We start from the raw sequence: 15,243 nt of genomic DNA, 5'->3' as shown, positions 1-15,243 counted from the left end.
CAACGAATACGCTTTAATTAAATAATATTTTTCCTGTAGTCTGTATCTTTGATACATTGTGAATTGAAAAGTTTGTGACTGTAGAATGAAATTTTACGCAACAATTGAAGAAATCCTTGATTAAAGCATCAAGGATATGATGCTTGACATACGTACACCCCGATGATTTATCATTACAAACATTGTGTTGTGTGTTGCTAACCGAATAAATCGAAATACATTTATTACAATACCGTAAAAACGTTTCAACATGTGGTAGAAGAGAATTTACTTTTGATATTGTAAAAGATCTAAATATTGAGATATTAAGCAAAACAAACTATTTTTTCAGACCGTGCGGTCGCTTTCAATTTTTAATCGATATACGAGTAGATACACCGACATTATAGATATATAATTAGCCATGCCTTTGGTTTGCTGGTTATGTAATACCTTGACCAGGATGTTATTTACCTGTACACAAACGCCATTCATCGAACTCACCTGTAATTACCTGGCCGCGGGGGCAATTTGCTATTCGGTGGACTATATCGGGTATTTGCTATTGTCCTACTGTCAATCAGGTTAGGACATCCGTTAATTGGATTGTGATTTTAATAATGGAAACCCCGTACATCTATGCTCTAGGTTTTTTTATTGTCACCTCCATTTTTAAATGAAGATACCTGATCATACCTAGGAATACATATTACATACACATATATATATGTCGTACGCAGGTAAAACAAAAATGGAAGGTGACTTATTCGGAAACAAAAAAGGTCTAAGAACTAGTATCAACTAAAGGTTTACTGTAATTACGGAATCGTGGCATATAGCAATCTCCAGTAATTTCTAAGGTTTTCAAACCGTTTCGAATCTTAATGTACATAGAATTTTTTATTTTTACTCCGATATCGAAATTAGAATTTACATTATACCGATATCAAAAATTAATAATGAATTCCCGATATCGGAAATTGATTTCTCGATATCGGAAATTGAATTCCCGATATCGGAAATTGAATTCCCGATATCGGAAATTGAATTGCTGAAATCGGAAATTAGAATTCCCGATATCGGAAATTAGAATAAAAAATAACTTGGCTTGCCATAGATAAATGGTACAGTCCGGTTGCTACAGTTTTCAACAAAGTAAATTGTTGTTCTTTTGGAACTTTTCTGACCCTACCATCATTCAGGAAAAGCTCCATCTGTTTGTATTTTGATGTTCAAACTTTTTACTATGTTTTCTATGCTGTATTTCGGGTCGTCTTACGTGATTGAATAAGGTCAGTCAAAAACACTTTTCCTTAAGAGATCAAAATCGTAAAACAAATGCGAGTTGTGACAAGTTCTAGAGCGTCTGCTAAAATTGACAAGCGTTCTGTGTACATCCGGGCTACTTCAATGCTGTAAATGGGCCTTGCGATAACTAATCGTCAGTTTTCTAAAGAAAATGTAAAAAAAAAAAAAAAAAAAAAAAACTGATCTCAATATTTAATTTTCAAATAAAACTTGAATCAATGAAATCGCAGGGAATAATACAGGAATGTTAAAGCATTAATATCTACGTATACACGAAGTCCGCGAATTAACATTATCAGGCAGATGTATATTTGAATGTATTGTTATATATAGAAAATAATTGGAATTAATATATATATATAATATATATAGATTTCATCACAATTTACGTTATTTAAAAATTGAAACGTGTTAACAAGGACTGGAAAAAGGCCGACAACTCTAAACGTCAATCAAGAAAAAAGGCAAAAGGACATGTATCTTCTTACTTTTAGTTTCATACAATTTCCCCGTATTAATTATCAGTGTCTATGAGAAACAAAAGAGGCCGATAAATACATCTAATTAAGTAAATGTTAAATATATGTTGTTTTCTGTTATCGTTTATTTTATAACCTAAAGATGGAATGTCTCTAAAGGAAAATTATCATATGGGCAGTAGAAATGAATCACACCAGAGGACAAAAAAATGGTTGAGATTACAAATTATAATTTTTAAAGACATATCTATATGTCAAGATGTTCAGAAGGCTGTTGTCTTGTAAAGAAAAATACTGCTCAAGTCATGATCAGAATGCATTGAATGGATATAAAAGCGTATATCAGAACTACATATGTATATATCATTGTCTATGTTTCTTTAACAGAGCACATAATTTTACATAAACATTATCTATTCATTTTTAATAAATGTGAATGTAGAACTACATCAACTAGCACTTCATTGCCAATGTTTATAAATGCAAGGAATGAGTCCTTATATGATATATTAATTACCTGAGGAAGTCTCTGTCAACGAAAAATGTCAGGCGAATCTTGGTTTCACTACATTTACCAATATGTGTAAATTGTAATCAATAAACCAGAACCAGTAAATCTAAGTCTCTGATATGATATTGTCTTCAAATTGTCTATGCAATATTAATATGAATCAGTTTACATACGTGGCACAAGGTGAGAAAATGTATTTTTAATTGGTGAAATAACAAAGACTGACGATAACTGCCTCCGTTCAACCGGAAGTGCAAATAATGAATTCTCCCTTATTATCACGATTAACGCTGAAAACGAGCGCACCTATTACGAACACGGATAATGGTATAGACAACCATATCACATTTTAAGTCAACTGTGTGACATGACTTTGCAATGATCCGGAGATGCTTAACCCGACGATAATACCCTCCATTGCTCTATATAAAAAAATACCCCTAAAGAAAATCTATAGTATATAGGGGTATTTTTTATATATATTTACAGTTGTATACTATATATTATTGACAGAACGTCAAACTCCTGTGAATTAACCTAAGATGTATTGTTTAGAAGAAAAATTGTTATAATATATGATAAACTGTTTCTTTCGACAAACTAAGAAACACCAAACATATCACGTGTATCGGCAAAGATGACGTGACAAGTCCGGATGAAGTCCTTATAGCAGAAACATACATGTTTCTCCTTATAGGATTAGGTCTCCCCAGTCGCTCTCAGCCAATGATTATAGGATAGGCCACACCAGTCAGTACGACAGCCGCTCTCGGCCAACGATTATAGGATAGGCCACACCAGTCAGTACGACAGCCGCTCTCAGCCAACGATTATAGGATAGGCCACACCAGTCAGTACGACAGCCGCTCTCAGCCAACGATTATAGGATAGGCCACACCAGTCAGTACGACAGCCGCTCTCAGCCAACGATTATAGGATAGGCCACACCAGTCAGTACGACAGCCGCTCTCAGCCAACGATTATAGGATAGGCCACACCAGTCAGTACGACAGCCGCTCTCAGCCAGTGATTATAGGATAGGTCTCCCCAGTCAGTACGTCAGCCCCTCTCAGCCAACGATTATAGGATAGGCCACACCAGTCAGTACGACAGCCGCTCTCAGTCAGCGATTATAGGATAAGGTCTCCCCAGCCAGTTCGTCAACCGCTCTCAGTCAGCGATTATAGGATAGGTATCCCCAGTCTGTACGTCAGCCCCTCTCAGCCAGCGATAATAGGATAGGTATCCCCAGTCTGTACGTCAGCCCCTCTTAGTCAGTGATTATAGGATAGGTCTCCCCAGCCTGTACGTCAGCCCCTCTCAGCCAGCGATTATAGGATAGGTATCCCCGGCCTGTACGTCAGCCCCTCTCAGCCAGCGATTATAGGATAGGTATCCCCAGTCTGTACGTCAGCCCCTCTCAGCCAGCGATTATAGGATAGGTTTCCCCAGTCAGTACGTCAGCCCCTCTCAGCCAGTGATTAAAGGATAGGTCTTCCCAGCCTGTACGTCAGCCCCTCTCAGCCAGCGATTATAGGATAGGTCTCCCCAGCCTGTACGTCAGCCCCTCTCAGCCAGCGATTATAGGATAGGTCTCCCCAGCCTGTACGTCAGCCCCTCTCAGCCAGCGATTATAGGATAGGTCTCCCCAGACTGTACGTCAGCCCCCTCTCAGCCAGCGATTATAGGATAGGTATCCCCAGTCTGTACGTCAGCCCCTCTCAGCCAGCGATTATAGGATAGGTCTCCCCAGCCTGTACGTCAGTCCCTCTCAGCCAGCGATTATAGGATAGGTATCCCCAGCCTGTACGTCAGCCCCTCTCAGCCAGCGATTATAGGATAGGTATCCCCTGTCTGTACGTCAGCCCCTCTCAGCCAGCGATTATAGGATAGGTATCCCCAGTCTGTACGTCAGCCCCTCTCAGCCAGCGATTATAGGATGTCTCCCCAGTCAGTAACGTCAGCCCCTCTCAGCCAGCGATTACAGGATAGGTCTCCCCAGTCAGTACGTCAGCCCCTCTCAGCCAGTGATTAAAAGATAGGTCTTCCCAGCCTGTACGTCAGCCCCTCTCAGCCAGTGATTAAAGGATAGGTATCCCCAGCCTGTACGTCAGCCCCTCTTAGCAGTGATTATAGGATGTCTCCCCAGCCAGTACGTCAGCCCCTCTCAGCCAGCGATTATAGGATAGGTCTCCCCAGCCTGTACGTCAGCCCCTCTCAGCCAGCGATTATAGGATAGGTCTCCCCAGCTGTACGTCAGCCCCTCTCAGCCAGCGATTATAGGATAGGTATCCCCAGCCTGTACGTCAGCCCCTCTCAGCCAGCGATTATAGGATAGGTCTCCCCAGCCTGTACGTCAGCCCATTCAGCCAGCGATTATAGGATAGGTCTCCCCAGCCTGTACGTCAGCCCCTCTCAGCCAGCGATTATAGGATAGGTCTCCCCAGTCTGTACGTCAGCCCCTCTCAGCCAGCGATTATAGGATAGGTATCCCCAGCCTGTACGTCAGCCCCTCTCAGCCAGCGATTATAGGATAGGTCTCCCCAGCCTGTACGTCAGCCCCTCTCAGCCAGCGATTATAGGATAGGTATCCCCAGCCAGTACGTCAGCCCCTCTCAGTCTCCCCAGCCAGTATGTCAGCCCCTCTCAGCCAGCGATTATAGGATAGGTCTCCCCAGCCTGTACGTCAGCCCCTCTCAGCCAGCGATTATAGGATGTCTCCCCAGTCAGTACGTCAGCCCCTCTCAGCCAGCGATTACAGGATAGGTCTCCCCAGTCAGTACGTCAGCCCCTCTCAGCCAGCGATTACAGGATAGGTCTCCCCAGTCAGTACGTCAGCCCCTCTCAGCCAGTGATTAAAGGATAGGTCTTCCCAGCCTGTACGTCAGCCCCTCTCAGCCAGCGACTATAGGATAGGTCTCCCCAGCCAGTATGTCAGCCCCTCTCAGCCAGCGATTATAGGATAGGTCTCCCCAGCCTGTACGTCAGCCCCTCTCAGCCAGCGATTATAGGATAGGTCTCCCCAGTCAGTACGTCAGCCCCTCTCAGCCAGCGATTATAGGATAGGTCTCCCCAGCCTGTACGTCAGCCCCTCTCAGCCAGTGATTATAGGATAGGTCTCCCCAGCCAGTACGTCAGCCCCTCTCAGCCAGCGATTATAGGATAGGTCTCCCCAGCCAGTACGTCAGCCCCTCTCAGCCAGCGATTATAGGATAGGTCTCCCCAGCCAGTACGTCAGCCCCTCTCAGCCAGCGATTATAGGATAGGTCTCCCCAGCCAGTATGTCTCCCAGCCCCAGCCCCTCTCAGCCAGTGATTATAGGATAGGTCTCCCCAGCCAGTATGTCAGCCCCTCTCAGCCAGTGATTAAAGGATAGGTCTTCCCAGCCTGTACGTCAGCCCCTCTCAGCCAGCGACTATAGGATAGGTCTCCCCAGCAAGTATGTCAGCCCCTCTCAGCCAGCGATTATAGGATAGGTCTCCCCAGCCTGTACGTCAGCCCCTCTCAGCCAGTGATTATAGGATGTCTCCCCAGTCAGTACGTCAGCCCCTCTCAGCCAGCGATTACAGGATAGGTCTTCCCCAGTCAGTACGTCAGCCCCTCTCAGCCAGTGATTAAAGGATAGGTCTTCCCAGCCTGTACGTCAGCCCCTCTCAGCCAGCGATTATAGGATAGGTATCCCCAGCCTGTACGTCAGCCCCTCTCAGCCAGCGATTATAGGATAGGTATCCCCAGTCTGTACGTCAGCCTCTCTCAGCCAGTGATTATAGGATAGGTCTCCCCAGTCAGTACGTCAGCCCCTCTCAGCCAGCGATTATAGGATAGGTCTTCCCAGCCAGTATGTCAGCCCCTCTCAGCCAGCGATTATAGGATAGGTATCCCCAGTCTGTACGTCAGCCCCTCTCAGCCAGCGATTATAGGATAGGTCTCCCCAGCCTGTACGTCAGCCCCTCTCAGCCAGCGATTATAGGATAGGTCTCCCCAGTCAGTACGTCAGCCCCTCTCAGCCAGCGATTATAGGATAGGTCTCCCCAGTCAGTACGTCAGCCCCTCTCAGCCAGCGATTATAGGATAGGTCTCCCCAGTCAGTACGTCAGCCCCTCTCAGCCAGTGATTATAGGATAGGTCTCCCCAGCCTGTACGTCAGCCCCTCTCAGCCAGCGATTATAGGATAGGTCTCCCCAGCCTGTACGTCAGCCCCTCTCAGCCAGCGATTATAGGATAGGTCTCCCCAGCCTGTACGTCAGCCCCTCTCAGCCAGCGATTATAGGATAGGTCTCCCCAGCCTGTACGTCAGCCCCTCTCAGCCAGCGATTATAGGATAGGTCTCCCCAGCCAGTATGTCAGCCCCTCTCAGCCAGCGATTATAGGATAGGTCTCCCCAGCCAGTATGTCAGCCCCTCTCAGCCAGCGATTATAGGATAGGTCTCCCCAGCCTGTACGGTCAGCCCCTCTCAGCCAGCGATTATAGGATAGGTCTCCCCAGCCAGTAACGTCAGCCCCTCTCAGCCAGCGATTATAGGATAGGTCTCCCCAGCCTGTACGTCAGCCCCTCTCAGCCAGCGATTATAGGATAGGTCTCCCCAGTCAGTACGTCAGCCCCTCTCAGCCAGCGATTATAGGATAGGTCTCCCCAGCCAGTACGTCAGCCCCTCTCAGCCAGCGATTATAGGATAGGTCTCCCCAGCCTGTACGTCAGCCCCTCTCAGCCAGCGATTATAGGATAGGTCTCCCCAGCCTGTACGTCAGCCCCTCTCAGCCAGCGATTATAGGATAGGTCTCCCCAGCCTGTACGTCAGCCCCTCTCAGCCAGCGATTATAGGATAGGTCTCCCCAGTCTGTACGTCAGCCCCTCTCAGCCAGTGATTATAGGATAGGTCTCCCCAGCCTGTACGTCAGCCCCTCTCAGCCAGCGATTATAGGATAGGTCTCCCCAGTCTGTACGTCAGCCCCTCTCAGCCAGCGATTATAGGATAGGTCTCCCCAGCCTGTACGTCAGCCCCTCTCAGCCAGCGATTATAGGATAGGTCTCCCCAGTCTGTACGTCAGCCCCTCTCAGCCAGCGATTATAGGATAGGTATCCCCAGTCTGTACGTCAGCCCCTCTTAGTCAGTGATTATAGGATAGGTCTCCCCAGTCAGTACGTCAGCCCCTCTCAGCCAGTGATTATAGGATAGGTCTCCCCAGCCAGTATGTCAGCCCCTCTCAGCCAGCGATTATAGGATAGGTCTCCCCAGCCTGTACGTCAGCCCCTCTCAGCCAGCGATTATAGGATAGGTCTCCCCAGCCTGTACGTCAGCCCCTCTCAGCCAGCGATTACAGGATAGGTCTCCCCAGTCAGTACGTCAGCCCCTCTCAGCCAGTGATTAAAGGATAGGTCTTCCCAGCCTGTACGTCAGCCCCTCTCAGCCAGCGACTATAGGATAGGTCTCCCCAGCCTGTACGTCAGCCCCTCTCAGCCAGCGATTATAGGATAGGTCTCCCCAGCCTGTACGTCAGCCCCTCTCAGCCAGCGATTATAGGATAGGATCAGCCTGTACGTCAGCCCCTCTCAGCCAGCGGATTATAGGATAGGTCTCCCACCAGTCTGTCGTCAGCCCCTCTCAGTCAGCGATTATAGGATAGGTCTTCCCAGAGCCAGCGATTATAGGATAGGTCTCCAGTCCAGTATGTCAGCCCCTCTCAGCCAGGATTATAGGATAGGTCTTTCCCGTCAGCCTGTACGTCAGCCCCTCTCAGCCAGCGATTATAGGATAGGTCTCCCCAGTCCTGTACGTCAGCCCTAGCCAGCGATTATAGGATAGGGTCTCCCACAGTCCTGTACGTCAGCCCCTCTCAGCCAGCGATTATAGGATAGGTCTCCCCAGCCTGTACGTCAGCCCCTCTCAGCCAGCGATTATAGGATAGGTCTCCCCAGCCTGTACGTCAGCCCCTCTCAGCCAGCGATTATAGGATAGGTCTCCCCAGTCTGTACGTCAGCCCCTCTCAGCCAGCGATTATAGGATAGGTCTCCCCAGCCTGTACGTCAGCCCCTCTCAGCCAGCGATTATAGGATAGGTCTCCCCAGCCTGTACGTCAGCCCCTCTCAGCCAGCGATTATAGGATAGGTCTCCCCAGTCTGTACGTCAGCCCCTCTCAGCCAGCGATTATAGGATAGGTCTTCCCCAGCCTGTACGTCAGCCCCTCTCAGCCAGCGAGCGATTATAGGATAAGGTCTCCCCAGCCAGCGGACTAGTACGTCAGCCCCTCTCAGCCAGCGATTACAGGATAGGTCTCCCCAGCCTGTACGTCAGCCCCTCTCAGCCAGCGATTATAGGATAGGTCTCCCCAGTCTGTACGTCAGCCCCTCTCAGCCAGCGATTATAGGATAGGTCTCCCCAGCCTGTACGTCAGCCCCTCTCAGCCAGCGATTATAGGATAGGTCTTTCCCAGTCCTGTACGTCAGCCCCTCTCAGCCAGCGACTTATAGGATAGGTCTCCCCAGCCTGTACGTCAGCCCCTCTCAGCCAGCGATTATAGGATAGGGTATCCCCCAGCCTGTACGTCAGCCCCTCTTAGTCAGTGATTATAGGATAGGTCTCCCCAGTCTGTACGTCAGCCCCTCTCAGCCAGCGATTATAGGATAGGTCTCCCCAGCCTGTACGTCAGCCCCTCTCAGCCAGCGATTACAGGATAGGTCTCCCCAGTCAGTACGTCAGCCCCTCTCAGCCAGCGATTATAGGATAGGTCTCCCCAGCCTGTACGTCAGCCCCTCTCAGCCAGCGATTATAGGATAGGTCTCCCCAGCCTGTACGTCAGCCCCTCTCAGCCAGCGATTATAGGATAGGTCTCCCCCCTGTCTGTACGTCAGCCCCTCTCAGCCAGCGATTATAGGATAGGTCTCCCCTAGCCTGTACGTCAGCCCCTCTCAGCCAGCGATTATAGGATAGGTCTCCCCAGCCTGTACGTCAGCCCCTCTCAGCCAGCGATTATAGGATAGGTCTCCCCAGTCAGTACGTCAGCCCCTCTCAGCCAGTGATTAAAGGATAGGTCTTCCCAGCCTGTACGTCAGCCCCTCTCAGCCAGTGATTATAGGATAGGTCTCCCCAGCCTGTACGTCAGCCCCTCTCAGTCAGCGATTATAGGATAGGTATCCCCAGTCTGTACGTCAGCCCCTCTCAGCCAGCGATTATAGGATAGGTATCCCCAGTCTGTACGTCAGCCCCTCTTAGTCAGTGATTATAGGATAGGTCTCCCCAGTCAGTACGTCAGCCCCTCTCAGCCAGTGATTATAGGATAGGTCTTCCCCAGCTCTGTACGTCAGCCCCTCTCAGCCAGCGATTATAGGATAGGTATCCCCAGTCTGTACGTCAGCCCCTCTCAGCCAGCGATTATAGGATAGGTCTCCCCAGTCAGTACGTCAGCCCCTCTCAGCCAGTGATTATAGGATAGGTCTCCCCAGCCAGTACGTCAGCCCCTCTCAGCCAGAGGTCTCCCCAGCCTGTACGTCAGCCCCTCTCAGCCAGCGATTATAGGATAGGTCTCCCCAGTCTGTACGTCAGCCCCTCTCAGCCAGCGATTATAGGATAGGTCTCCCCAGCCTGTACGTCAGCCCCTCTCAGCCAGCGATTATAGGATAGGTCTCCAGTCACGTAGTCCAGCCCTCTCAGCAGTAGCTGATTACAGGATAGGTTTTCCCAGTCAGTCGTAGCCCCTCTCAGCCAGACGATTATAGGATAGGTCTTCCCCAGCCTGTACCGTCAGCCCCTCTCAGCCAGCGATTATAGGATAGGTCTCCCCAGTCTGTACGTCAGCCCCTCTCAGCCAGCGATTATAGGATAGGTCTCCCCAGCCTGTACGTCAGCCCCTCTCAGCCAGTGATTATAGGATAGGTATCCCCAGACTGTACGCATCCCCCTCTTCAGTCAGCCCCCCCTCTCAGCCAGCGGATTATAGGATAGGTTATCCCCAGCCTGTACGTCAGCCCCTCTCAGCCATGCGATTATAGGATAGGTCTCCCCAGCCTGTACGTCAGCCCCTCTCAGCCAGCGATTATAGGATAGGTCTCCCCAGTCAGTACGTCAGCCCCTCTCAGCCAGCGATTTAGGAGTAGGTATCCAGCGATTATAGGATAGGTCTCCCCACGTCAGCAGCCAGCGATGTACGTCAGCCCCTCTCAGCCAGCGATTATAGGATAGGTCTCCCCAGCCTGTACGTCAGCCCCTCTCAGCCAGCGATTATAGGATAGGTCTCCCCAGCCTGTACGTCAGCCCCTCTCAGCCAGCGATTATAGGATAGGTCTCCCCAGCCTGTACGTCAGCCCCTCTCAGCCAGCGATTATAGGATAGGTCTCCTAGCCTGTTACGTCAGCCCCTCTCAGGCCAGCGATTATAGGATAGGTCTCCCAGCCTTGTACGTCAGCCCCTCTCAAGCCAGCGATTATAGGATAGGTCTCCCCAGCCTGTACGTCAGCCCCTCTCAGCCAGCGATTATAGGATAGGTCTCCCCAGTCAGTACGTCAGCCCCTCTCAGCCAGCGATTATAGGATAGGTCTCCCCAGCCTGTACGTCAGCCCCTCTCAGCCAGCGACTATAGGATAGGTCTCCCCAGCCTGTACGTCAGCCCCTCTCAGCCAGCGATTATAGGATAGGTCTCCCCAGCCTGTACGTCAGCCCCTCTCAGCCAGCGATTATAGGATAGGTCTCCCCAGCTCTGTTCGTCAGCCCCTCTCAGCCAGTGATTATAGGATAGGTTATCCCCAGCCTGTACGTCAGCCCCTCTCAGCCAGCGATTATAGGATAGGTAGTCTCCCCAGCCAGTTACGGATCGTCCAGCCCCTCTCAGCCAGCGTGATTATAGGATAGGTCTCAGTCTCCCCAGCCTGTACGTCAGCCCCTCTCAGCCAGCGATTATAGGATAGGTCTCCCCAGTCTGTACGTCAGCCCCTCTCAGCCAGAGATTAAAGGATAGGTATCCCCAGCCTGTACGTCAGCCCCTCTTAGTCAGTGATTATAGGATGTCTCCCCAGCCAGTACGTCAGCCCCTCTCAGCCAGCGATTATAGGATAGGTCTCCCCAGCCTGTACGTCAGCCCCTCTCAGCCAGCGATTATAGGATAGGTCTCCCCAGTCAGTACGTCAGCCCCTCTCAGCCAGCGATTATAGGATAGGTATCCCCAGCAGTACGTCAGCCCCTCTCAGCCAGGATTATAGGATAGGTCTCCCCAGTCTGTACGTCAGCCCCTCTCAGCCCAGCGATTACAGGATAGGTCCCCAGCCAGTCAGTACGTCAGCCCCTCCTCAGCCCCGCGATTAAAGGATAGGTCTCTCCCAGCCTGTACGTCAGCCCCCTCTCAGCCAGTGATTAAAGGATTAGAGTACTTCCCAGCCTGATACGTCAGCCCCTCTCAGCCAGCGATTTACAGGATAGGTCTCCCCAGTCAGTACGTCAGCCCCTCTCAGCCAGCGATTATAGGATAGGTCTCCCCAGTCAGTACGTCAGCCCCTCTCAGCCAGCGATTATAGGATAGGTCTCCCCAGCCAGTATAAAGTCAGCCCCTCTCAGCCAGCGATTAACAGGATAGGTCTCCCCAGTCAGTACGTCAGCCCCTCTCAGCCAGTGATTATAGGATAGGTCTTCCCCAGCCTGTACGTCAGCCCCTCTCAGCAGCGGTTCGTCAGCCCATCTCACCAGCGATTATAGGATAGGTCCCCAGTCTGTACGTCAGCCCCTCTCAGCCAGCGGATTATAGGATAGGTACTCCCCAGCCTGTACGTCAGCCCCTCTCAGCCAGCGATTATAGGATAGGTCTCCCCAGCCAGTACGTCAGCCCCTCTCAGCCAGCGATTATAGGATAGGTCTCCCCCAGTCAGTACGTCAGCCCCTCTCAGCCAGCGATTAAGCAGGATAGGTTCTTCCCCAGCCTGTACGTCAGCCCCTCTCAGGGACCAGCGATTATAGGATAGGTCTCCCCAGTCTGTACGTCAGCCCCTCTCAGCCAGCGATTATAGGATAGGTATCCCCAGCCTGTACGTCAGCCCCTCTCAGCCAGCGATTATAGGATAGGTCTCCCCAGTCAGTTCGTCAGCCGCTCTCAGTCAGCGATTATAGGATAGGTCTCCCCAGTCAGTACGTCAGCCCCTCTCAGTCCAGCGATTATAGGATAGGTCTCCCCAGTCTGTACGTCAGCCCCTCTCAGTCAGCGATTATGGATAGGTATCCCCCAGCCAGTACGTCAGCCGCTCTCAGTCAGCGATTATAGGATAGGTATCCCCAGTCTGTACGTCAGCCCCTCTCAGCCAGTTATAGATAAGGTCTCCCCAGTCGTCAGCCGCTCTCAGTCAGCGATTATAGGATAGGTATCCCCAGTCTGTACGTCAGCCCCTCTCAGCCAGCGATTATAGGATAGGTCTCCCCAGTCTGTACGTCAGCCCCTCTCAGCCAGCGATTATAGGATAGGTCTCCCCAGCCTGTACGTCAGCCCCTCTCAGCCAGCGATTATAGGATAGGTCTCCCCAGCCTGTACGTCAGCCCCTCTCAGCCAGCGATTATAGGATAGGTCTCCCCAGCCTGTACGTCAGCCCCTCTCAGCCAGCGATTATAGGATAGGTCTCCCCAGCCTGTACGTCAGCCCCTCTCAGCCAGCGATTATAGGATAGGTCTCCCCAGCCTGTACGTCAGCCCCTCTCAGCCAGCGATTATAGGATAGTGGTACGTCAGCCCCCCAGCCTGTACGTCAGCCCCTCTCAGCCAGCGATTATAGGATAGGTCTCCCCAGCCTGTACGTCAGCCCCTCTCAGCCAGCGATTATAGGATAGGTCTCCCCAGCCTGTACGTCAGCCCCTCTCAGCCAGCGATTATAGGATAGGTCTCCCCAGCCTGTACGTCAGCCCCTCTCAGCCAGCGATTATAGGATAGGTATCCCCAGCCTGTACGTCAGCCCCTCTCAGCCAGCGGTTATAGGATAGGTCTCCCCAGCCTGTACGTCAGCCCCTCTCAGCCAGCGATTATAGGATAGGTATCCCCAGTCTGTACGTCAGCCCCTCTCAGCCAGCGATTATAGGATAGGTCTCCCCAGCCTGTACGTCAGCCCCTCTCAGCCAGCGATTATAGGATAGGTCTCCCCAGCCTGTACGTCAGCCCCTCTCAGCCAGCGATTATAGGATAGGTCTCCCCAGTTGTACGTCAGCCCCTCTCAGCCAGCGATTATAGGATAGGTCTCCCCAGCCTGTACGTCAGCCCCTCTCAGCCAGCGATTATAGGATAGGTCTCCCCAGTCTGTACGTCAGCCCCTCTCAGCCAGCGATTATAGGATAGGTCTCCCCAGCCTGTACGTCAGCCCCTCTCAGCCAGCGATTATAGGATAGGTCTTTGGTGGAGCCAGTCAGTACGTCAGCCCCTCTCAAGCCAGCGATTATAGGAAAGGTCTCCCCAGCCTGTACGTCAGCCCTCTCAGGCTAGTAATTATAAATATAAATTATGATATTGTGCTACCACAATTTAAGCTAGAATTTAAAATATATTTACCATCAAAATTTCGGATGCTACATACAGATGTCTGATTTAAAGTTTTCTGTCTTTGGTATTCTATTGAAAACCATAAGTTTTGTTGAATTAAGCTGTGAAAATCACTCAAAGGCACTGACAAACATAATGTCTTCTAAACATTAGTTATAGAATATTTGCAGTAAAATACATTTTCTGATATTGAAATTTGTTTTCTAATTTCCGATATGAAAAATAAAATTTCCGATACCAAAATTAGACTCTATTAGATTCCGATATCGACAATAGAATTTCAGATATCGGAATAATAAAATTCCCCATATCGGAATTAGATTATCCGATATCGGACATACGAGTGGGCCTCATCATCTTATATAATTATATATCTTCTGCTGTAGACGTATTAAAGTGATGTTTGGCTGTACTGCCAAAAATAATTTTGAGCTTGAGCTTTTATACATTGTATAAGTATTGGAATTTAATATTTGAAATGTTGATAACTTTTGGAGGTGAATAACATATTAATCGCTCGTCTTGATTCGTGAGTATGGAAATTACGGCAAATATAAATGAAACTAATTATTCGTTTTATCATTAAAATGAAATTGACACAAAAAATGCAATTCTGTTAAAAACAACAGGCAGATAAGTGAATTGGTAATAAACTCAAACAGTGCGTATAAAACATCAATATTCCGTAACTGAGAAGTCATTAGCTTAACATTATCTATAATTTTTTTTTAAATACAGATATATAACTTCTCTTTTAACGATTTTTAATCTATATTCGTCAAAACCTCTAAAAGAAACCTATAGAAATCAGGACACATGTGTAAATGCAGTATACTTACAATGTACCCTTTTAGTCGGCATTTGCTGAGGTATTTCGTGATTTTGTGATATACTGCAGATGTTTACAATGCAGTGGCGTAGGAAGATGAAACGTAATGGGGGCAAAGGTCCTCAATATTTCGTAACAACCCCCCCCCCCCCACCTCGGGCGCCCCGCAACCACAGGAGGTAATTGATATACTTTTTTCATATATCATTACATATAATCCTTGTACATTTCTATAAACAGTGGTGTCGCTAACAGAAAATTAATGAATACGCAAATAAAGGGTATCCCTTGGGAAATATTATGTTAAAGAACGACTGAGATGAGTTTTACGATGTTGAGGAGTTTTTGAGCGCCGAAGGCGCAAGATGTGTTTGGGAGGTCCAGGGGTCTCCCTCGAGAAGAAAATTACGATTTAGAATGGCAAAGATGAGTTTAACGACGCATTTTGTTGAATTTGCGAGGGCCAAAGGCGCGGGATTTAGGTGGGTTTTTTTTGGTTGTTGTTTTTTTTTTTTTTTGGGGGGGGGGGGGGGGTCCGGAGGTATCCCCGTCGTGGGAAAAATTAAGATTTAGAATAGCTGAGATGAGTTTTACGATGTATTTTGATGAATCTTCGAGCTCCGAAGGCGCAAAATTTTGTTG

This window comes from Argopecten irradians, chromosome 14, assembly GCF_041381155.1.
Source record: "Argopecten irradians isolate NY chromosome 14, Ai_NY, whole genome shotgun sequence".
Lineage (NCBI taxonomy): Eukaryota > Metazoa > Mollusca > Bivalvia > Pectinida > Pectinidae > Argopecten > Argopecten irradians.
Note: the sequence above shows the minus strand (reverse complement) of the source record.